Source organism: Humulus lupulus, chromosome 8 (assembly GCF_963169125.1).
Source record: "Humulus lupulus chromosome 8, drHumLupu1.1, whole genome shotgun sequence".
NCBI lineage: Eukaryota > Viridiplantae > Streptophyta > Magnoliopsida > Rosales > Cannabaceae > Humulus > Humulus lupulus.
This window is the reverse complement of record NC_084800.1, coordinates 58,342,486-58,352,607: the sequence shown is the minus strand read 5'-3', so window position 1 is coordinate 58,352,607 and position 10,122 is coordinate 58,342,486.

The following is a 10,122-nucleotide window of genomic DNA, read 5'->3' as shown; positions in this document are numbered from 1 at the left end:
ACTGTTACTGCACTCTACTTTGGGCATTTGTTCTTGAGAAGAATAATCTTACGTCCTTCCTTTTTCTTTTTCACATCATAACTTGCGGAAGAAAACAAACAAATAAAATTCACCTCAAAATTTAATATTTAATAAAAATCATTTCACTTCCTTTTCTTTAAGAGATAAATTCGCAGTGAAAAATCGTTTAGTTGTTCCAGAAACTTCCAAATAATTAGATTTGAGTACACAAAATAAAAAAAGATTTGAGTAAAATCTAGAATGTTCAGTTTGTGAAAAAAGAAAACAAATGTAGAATGTTCAGAAAAGTATTATTATTATGGGCTAAATATCCTGTTGGATTGAGAAATGCTATATAACCCGGTGTCAGTACACTTGGATTCAGTTGAATATTATTTTAATAATAAACAGGTATACATGTATTATGTAGGGGTGTATTATGTAGGGGTGTGCATGGTGTGGTTTTGGCAGTTTGAATACTTTTTAATACACTACGTCACAAATACAGTGTAGTAGCTAGAACACACCGTGTGGTGTGATTTCGTTGTACCAAACTAGGGGTGGCAATTTGGGTCACGACACGATGACACGACACGACACGACACGACACGATGACACGACACGACACGACACGATTAAGGTAAACACGAACACAACACGCTTAATAATCGTGTCGTGTTTGAATTTTTGACACGTTTAATAATTGTGTCGTGTTCGTGTTTACCTTAATCGTGTCGTGTCATAATCGTGTCGACCCATTTAATAATCGTGTCGTGTCATAATCGTGTCAGACACGATAACACGAATACTTTACATAGGTTTTCTGATTATTTTCGTATAATTATGATTAATCGTGTCATAATCGTGTTATCGTGTTCGTGTCGTGTTGACCCGTTTAATAATCGTGTCGTGTTCGTGTTCATATTTTTGACACGTTTAATAATCGTGTCGTGTTCGTGTTGACCTTAATCGTGTCGTGTCATAATCGTGTCGACACGAATCTGACACGTTTACACGAATTGCCACCCCTATACCCAACCGACCAAACCAAATCATTTTTTGCGGTGTGGTTTGGGTGGTTTTCCACGGTGTAAGTGTGTTAAAAAATATGTGTGAGATGGAGATGGTGATAGGGAGGAGACCTAAATGAGATGAGAGAGGAAGAAGTTGTTGTTGCGTATGATGTGTTAGAGAATAAGGTTATACCCTAATTTAAGTGGGCTCCTAATTTAAGTGGACTCCTAGTTTCAGATTGAGTTACTAAAAAATGGTAAATATGTAAAATTAATTTTTTTTTAATATATTTGTAAGTATACGGTGCGGTGTGGTGCAAACCAAAATTTCACACCGCCAAACCGCGCATCGTACCGCACCGCACGGTTTAGCTAAGATACAAACCATACTGAACCATTCCACTTTTGACACCGCGGTTTGTGGTGTAGTGTGGTGCGGTGCGGTCGATCGCCGCAGTTTGTCGGTTTAGATGCTCACCCCTAGTATTATGCCTACTGAATACCCTACTTTTCAATTTCTTTATTATTTGGCGCAAAATGTGATTGTTAATTAGAATGAAGCGAAATAGTCTCAACAATGCTAGTAATACGTACCCAAAATATGTACTCAAATATTACACACAGTAATGTGGCAGTTTAGCCTAATTAATCATATTTATTAAAATTGGTACCTACTATTTTAAAAAGCAGTGACACGTCACTGTGTGTAATGTTTGTGTGCATATTTTGGGTGCACATATCATTACTCTTACTATAGTACCCACATTTTACTTGTTTCTTTAATTAACTTTAAATCTAAACATTTTACTTGTTAAGAATTTTTTACATGAGAGAACTACAAAAAGACTAATGAAGAAAGACGCATATCTACAATTATATGTACAATAATATATAAATATATACTATAAAAATAAAAATAAATATATTATGGATGAATATATGTATAAATAAAGCAAAGATAGATATGTCCAAGAAAGATAAAAATTATAAATCAAAACATATATATAATGGTTGCTAGGTAGGTGTCAAGAACAGTGACCCTCGAAAAACGTGGTGTCGATCCCGTACAAGCGACATGTAGGATGTTTCGACGCCACTTGACATGGAAAAACGTGTTGATGCCCTCATGACACTGTTAGAAGCCTGTTGCCCAATATAGTGGGCTGGTATATCTCGTATTGGTCCCATTGAGATATGTAGGTGCCCACTAGCATCTTAATTGGAGTAATTTATCATTTATTTTATATTCAGGTCCCTATTAATGGAGAATAATTGTAATTAAATATCATTAGGGAATTAATTGCCATCAACCATCTATAAATAGGGCTAACTAGGGCATACTTTGTAAATGATCCCTCATTCATTTCTTATTTTCAGAGCACGCCAAAACGCTACGTGAAAACCTCCATAAGAGTTTGACATTTGCAATTTCTTCACATCCTAAATACAAGTGACTTGTGAACTAGAGTTGATTCAAAACCTGAACCACGTAAAATCATGTATCTCAAATTTTAATTGTTTAAAATTTGTTTTATTTAGTTGTGAGCGAAATTGCTGATCAACAATATATTATACATAAAAAAAATGTCATTGCACCAAACAAATATATATACTTAAAAAAAAATATGTCATAGCATCAAATTGATATAACATAAATAATATATATATTTATAGACCAAAATAGATATACCATATGTACCAAAAATATATATGATTGTACCAAACAGTTATATCATAAATAACAAAAATATATACCTAGTTATGACCTAGCACTAAAAATATATATACCATGCATATACCAATAATATACATACGTATGAGAGAGCATCAAACAAATATATTATAGACTAGAAATATATGTACTGTACGCCCTGGTTTTCCCACGAGCTGTTAGCAAGCTGAGATACGACTTAATCATATCTACCACGTGAACATCCCCAAGACCGGAGCTGCTGTAGAAGGTTCCTACCTCCTCAGCTCGAGGTAGCCTAAGGGTTTGCCAAGATTAGACTGAATGTGGACTCCGAAGGCCACAGGTCGAGGGAAGCACCCAGCTCGTGGTACGAGCTGGGGTTAGAGGCTGTGACCCCTTATAAAGTCAACCACGCAAGGTAAACGTGCATATATCAGACATCACGTGTCTGATATATCCCTGACTTCTCGGACACACAGCATGAACGTGCGTATTCAGACACCCACGACTGGGTTGGGCCGTGCGGCCCATTATCCCCTTACCTATTGATTAGACCACACTTATGTGTCAGGTTTTAGGAATTAATCATGAATGTCACAGAGGTGACATGATAGGTAAGAAGGTCACGGGATGACCTTCTTACCAACTCCCAGGTGCCTTCTCCTATAAATATGGAGACCCTGGGAGTTACAAATGGTTGGATTCTATTATGTAAAAAATACCCTGCAAAAGAATACCCAGCATATAGCAATAATATTGACTGGTGGAGTAGAAGGATTTTAACCTTTGAACCACCTAAAAATGTATTTGTGTCACCATTCCATAAAATAGATCATTCATCTATTTCGGTTCAACATAAGCACTAATCCCTTCCTCTTATTTTCTTAATTAGCTGTTGCCGAAGAATCGCGTCAACAATTTGGTGCTTTCATTGAGAGTAAGTTGGATTGGTGCTGTCGCAAACATCCACTTTGGTGACCACTCGATCCAGACACAATAATGAGACGGAACAACATGATGGGCAGGAGGCTCATCATACCGCCATCTCCGGCGAACAAATTCCTGAGGTCCAACAGCGGCCGGGCAAGCAGCCGGTGGGCCAAGATGACACTGGAAGTTCGGCGCCCCGACCACCTAATCCAAACCCAGGTTATTACACTGCGGTGGAGATGGAGAATGCTCAGCTGAGGAGCCAGCTAGCAACAGCTAATCAGCATATCAAGGATGTGTTGGCCCGACTACCTCCTCTTACAACTGACGATAACTTCGGAAAGAGGCAAGGCGAGACTCATAAGTCCCGCCGGGGTAATCGGTCCAGGCATAGCCTCTCAGACAGACCTCCGACATCCAACTCTATTCCCTCATCGCACCGTCGAGGGGCAAACTTCGAAGAAATGCCTAGAGCCGAACAACAACAGTACAGCCATTCGTTCCGAACTTCAACTTCCAGCTCCCAACCAGCCTCGAGCGCGCCCAGGAGAGCTCGAGGAAATTCCAGAAAGAGATCCAGGGAGGGCTCACCGCATCAGCCCGTCCCCACCAGCCGTCCTGCGCCACGTCCAGATCGCCAGGCGTGGGACCCTCAAGTTGGCAGGGCCGAAAGGCCCCCGCCTAACTTGATCCGCCCTGATGGAACCAGGATCGCATCCCCGGTTAGGCATCCTCCCTCTCCAATAAGATATCCATCTCCTCCTCGGCCCATCCAAGATATTCCAGCCTACGGAAGTAGCAGGAGAAACCCGCCATCTGCAGGGCCTTCCCGACGTAGCAGGGCGCCGAGAGGAAGCTCGGATCCTCACCACCAAAGGCGGACTCCGAGCCTCTCTAACAGAAGCTACTAGATCGGCAGTCGCCGGAGCAACCTTTCTGGCAAAGACCTGCGCCAGCGTCTAAGCTTGGCACAAAGTCCTCAAGCCACCTAAGGGGGCGACCTGTGAGATCGCCTTAACTCTCATAGAGGAGAGCCAGTATGAGGTGGTAGCCATGCTCATTCAGAGGGAGACCTGTCCGAAGTACGTAACGGTGGGAATGTCCCAAATAACCTATCTCAAGATAGGAGGGGCAATAACCCACCAAATATGTAGAATGGATCCAGAGCTGTTGAGCAGCCCCGGAATAACCAAGGAAATCAGGACAAAACCCTCGAGCGCCTGGCTCAGATGGAGGAGCTGATGAGGAAGCTCCTGTCGGAAAAGGAGAAAGATGAATATGATTCGGGGGACGAGATGGAGCTCTTCGTCCCCAGCATAGCAGCAATGGATTACCCACCCGGTTTCCGTATGCCGCACCTGTCCAAGTTCAATGGAGACGGAGATCCGTTGGATCATCTAGGAATGTTCAACACCCTGATGATGGCCCACAACATTGGCCCCGAGCTCAGGTGTCTAATATTTCCCTCCACACTGACTGGACCAGCCAGGAAGTGGTTCAAGCAAAGCAAAAGACAATCAATCAGCTCCTGGAAGACTTTCTCAGCTGACTTCAAAAGGGCATTCCGAGCCTCCCAGGCTGCCCGCGTCAAGGCCGACTCTCTGGCTAACGTGTGGCAATAGCCCGACGAGTCTCTGAAGGCTTACCTGAGCAGGTTCGCGAACGTCGCTGTTTGGGCCAGAGATGCAGATGACAGCTCCAAGCTCATGGCCCTGAGAACTGGAATCCTCGTCGGAAGGGAACTCTGGAAAGATATACAAAGGAAGGGAGTTAGCTCAGTAAACGAATTCCTTAACAGGGCCCAGGAATGGATCAAACTGGAGGAGGCCGAAGCCTCAGCTGCAGAGACCAGCCAGGTCTCTGAGCAGCCCGTTGGAGTGGGGACGGAGGTCGTGACAGTGACCCAAAACGTCACACAGAATAACCAGTTCGGTGGAAGCAAAAGAAAGAGGAACAGGGAGAACGGCCAGCACGTCCTAAAGAAGAATAAGCCCGTAGACAAGTTTAAGCCCGTCTACGCGACTTATACGGAGCTCACCCATTCTAGGGAGAATATCTTCCTGGAAAATTCTACTCGTCTCCCCTGGAAGAGGCCGAAGCCATTGAAGCACCAGAAGGGGAAGATAGACCCCTCCAAGTTTTGTTGTTTTCACAATGATGTTGGCCACAATACCAATGATTGTAGGCATTTCAAAGATGAGATCGAGACTCTCATCCGAGCCGGCCCCTTGGCCCAATACGCGCGGAACAGGGTTCCAACAAGTCGACTTGCTCCGGAAGTCCCGGTCAGTCAGCCCGGGTCTCGGGTAGATCAGGACGTCCCTCCTCCCGTGATAGGAGGAGAGATTTCCACGATATCTGGAGGTCCGCATATGGCCGGCACGAGCAGGGGTGCCCAGAAGAAGTACGTAAACGAACTCAAGGCGCATAATGGAGTAGAGTTCATCCCGGAACAACGTCTGCCGAAGCAGCAGCGATTGGAGAGGCAACCGATCATTTTTACGGAAGAAGATGCGGGCCATGTCCAATTCCCTCATAACGACCCTCTGGTCGTAGCAGTTCAGCTCGCTAATTGGAGAGTTAGGAGGGTGCTGATCGATAATGGGAGCTCAGTGAACCTTCTATTCCGGTCCACGCTGGAGAAGATGGGTTTGACTGTCGCTGAGCTGAAGGCGACCTCCATGATGCTGTATGGTTTTTTGGGAGAAAGATCCGCTGCCATAGGGACTATTGAGCTGGTGATCACCCTAGGAGAAGGACCTCGGACAGTCTCCAAACTCCTCGAGTTCGTGGTTGTTGACTGTGTTTAGCCAACGACGTGAGAACGTCAATAACGACAAGCCTTCAAGAGAATGTAAACGACATAGACAGTTTAATTAAGAAAAGTAAATAACACAAGAGATTTTATAGTGGTTCAGCCCCGGTCAATCGGTAATAGCCTAATCCACTTAGAGATTTTATTACTTTATCCACACTCAAGATCAGATGAACCAGTGTCAACTGAGTTTCTTCAATGTAAATATCCAAGAATACAAAATGGGTTCTCTCAAGAAAAAACACACTTTCTCTCTCTAGAACTCAGACCAATTCTCAAATTGCCAAAAAAGTCCTTTTACGATCCCCTCAACCCTCTATTTATAGGCTTGGGATCCTCAACTGATATCCCCTTCAGATATGGATATTTTATTATTCATATTATATTTAAATTACAAGAAATATTTAAAATACAACAGATTCCTCAATTTGAGTGAGGAATGAGAGATTCCCGCGGTGCCCAGACCGATTCTTACTGAAGTCGTTTCTGGAAATTTGACGTAGTCTAGTCTGTTTTGTTGATGAATATCGTCTTCTGGTCAGACATATGCATGCTGGGCACCTGCATATGGACTATACCCCTTAATATCCTCGAACCAAGATCCGACCACAACCCCACTTGGTTCTCCTCGGACCAAGGTCCGAGCCACATGTATTGGCTCTCCTCGGACATGGTTTGAGCCAACCTCTTTGGGAATTCTTCAGACTAGGGTCCGAGCCACATGTTTTGGGCCTCCTCGGACTAAGGTCCGAGCCAAGTCATTTGGCTCCTCGGACTAGGGTCCGATCGGACCTATTGTGGCCTTCTCCTCGGACTAAGGTCCGAGGCAATCTCTTGGGACCTCTCCTCGGACTAGGGTCCGAGGCCATTTCCTTGGCACACACATAGAGGCCTTCCTCAGACATGGTCCGAGGCACGCATGGGACCTCTCCTCGGACTTGGTCCGAGCCAACCACCTAGGAAGCCCACCTCGGACATGGTCCGAGCCAAGCATCTAGGAGGCTCTCCTCGGAAATGGTCCGAGCCAAGCATCTAGGAGGCTCTCCTCGGACATGGTCCGAGCCAAGCACTTGGTTCCTCCAACTAAGATCCGATCAGACCTTTTGTGGCCTCTCCTTGGCCAAAGTCTAAGTCCATCTCTTGGCATGCATGGGTTCCTCGGACTAGGGTCCGAACCAAACACTTGGGCTCCTCGGACTAGGGTCCGACCCAAGCCCACCTTAGCCCAAGTATTCTCCTCGGGTGCATTTGGCTTGACTATGACATCTCTCAAGCAGTCCAAATTCTTCACTGATGCATTGGGCTACTACTAAGCCAGATCACCCAACTAATCCATGCCATGTGTCAATTTTACTGCCACATCATCCTTTTCAAATTTTGGGATAACATTTGCCCCCCAAGTTTATTATATGATACATTCACATAATAAACTTTTTCTCCAGTCGACGTCATTATAAAAATAATAAATGTTCATCTCCATGCAGTAGACCCACGATCACTGCAAAAAAACTGCCCATGATCGTGGGGAGAAAAAATAATCCCGGAATGGCAAGAGTCCAAAAATAAACAACAAACCCCACTTTACACACTTTTCTTCACACAAGAAAAATCACATTTTTTTTTTTTAAAAACCTCTCTTCTTCTTCCTTCTCTCTTGGCCGAAAACCCAAAACTCCTCTTCTCTTTGCCGAATCTTCAAGAACTTCAAGGGAAGCTCTCCATCTTCAAGCAATCTTCAAGCAAGCCAAAGGTTCTCCAACCTTGAGTAAGTCTTCTTTTCCATGCCTTTACATTGTTGCAATTTTTCAAAAAATTTCTATGAAAACCAATGCCATGGCCGAAACTCATTGATGGCTTTTTTGTTGAATTTGTTCATGAATGTCATAAGCATATTTATATAATTTGTTGGGTGGCTGTTTTGATGATGTTTGTGGTATGGGTAACCCAACATTACCTTTAATTTCATAGGAATTTCAAGAAAAATGGGTTAATTTGACATGAATCATGAGTATGGGTTTTGGGGTTTTTGATAGTATAGTGGGTTTTCAAGAACATGAAAAACCTTTCCACTTCCATGTTTTGATCTTGTTTTTGTATGTGTGAATGAAGAAGTGTGTTTATGATAGGGATATTAGGGCTTTGCTTGTACGGTTTGGGTTTTTGGATATGAAAAATGCATAGCTAAGGAAAGTGGCCGATCGACCACTAAATTTTCTGGGCAAGCATTTGGCTCCTCGGACTACATTTACCCTTCTCGAATGCCCATGTCCGATCGGACATGTTGGGCTACTAGTGGTTAGGATCCTTGGAGGCACAAGGCACGCTTGGTGCTCGGACACTCGGACCGTGGGGTGCGCATCTCCTCGGACGCGCCATGTCCGATCGGACATCTCGTGGGTTGCTTGGCGCTGGGCTCGTACGGAGGCAAGTCTCTTTAGTCCCACACAGCTGCTGAACATCTCCTCGGTCTCGCGTATTAGAGTGCCTAGGCATCCGAGCGGATGCACTAGGCACGACCATTTCTTAGGATTAATAATGTGGTCCGATCGGACCACACTCACTCTCCATGGCTTCAGCCTTCTTCATTTTCTTTTAAACACATACACAGCCCTTTGGCATGCACACACGCACACATAGGGAATCTAGCCTCTTTGGAAAACCCCAAAATTTTCCATTTATATAAATTTTAGTGACCTTAAATACTTCAAGTACTTTCTAGGCCCTTCTGGGCACTAAGATTATTTTTCTCTCTCTTTTTTTTTTTTTGAGTGTGTGCTATATTTTTACCACTTAGATAAATTTTTCTAAGTATAAAAATAAATTTTGTTCTTGTTGAATTTTCTCTGTATGGTTACTCACCTTCCCATTTTTATTTATTTCTGTAGATGAAACCCTCTGATTATAGGGGAGGTGACAACCACATAGATTCCGATACATCCATCCCGCAGTCAATCAAGACTCCTCTAAACAGCAATTCCTCATCGAACTCATCCACCAGTTGTACTCCAAAGGACCGCCTTCGTCGCTTCAAGCAGATCCTTCCTTGCTCAGCCTTGTACCTCCTCCACGAGGAACAGTTTCTTCAACAAGTCTCTCAATCGAAGATGAGGGTGAATAAATCTAATAGACTTCCCCAGGAACAAGATCCATAAGTTGCTCGTAGAGCGGTGCAAAAGGTGGTGAAGCGCAATGATGCCCGCACTGCAACTCCTTCAGGATCTCCTTCTCAGAAGTTTTCCACCGTGATCCAGGACTTGGCTGTTCAAAGGCCACGCAAGGGGGGAGAAAAAGAACCTTCCTGGTTCATTGCCGAAGCTTCAAAGCTTAATCCCGCGTTGTTCCACAAACACATCGAGGCTTTGGGTTTGAGCGAGGCGAACGTGATATGCCCGGGCCCTCATCAGAAAGCCAATAGGCCTGGTGGAGTATACTGTGCCTGGTCGAGACATCATGTGCACGCCGGAGCGACGCTTCCGTTACACCCCTATTTCCGGTCTGTAGCGGATTACTTCAATGTCTCCCCATTTCAGATTACACTGAATGGGATCCAGGCATTGTCTGCATTATACATTCTCTACTTCCTGCATGGTTGGGACAAGCCCACCCCTCACGAGGTGCACTACTTATTTGACCTTAGGACCAATCCCTCCCAAAACAACACGGGCTTCTTC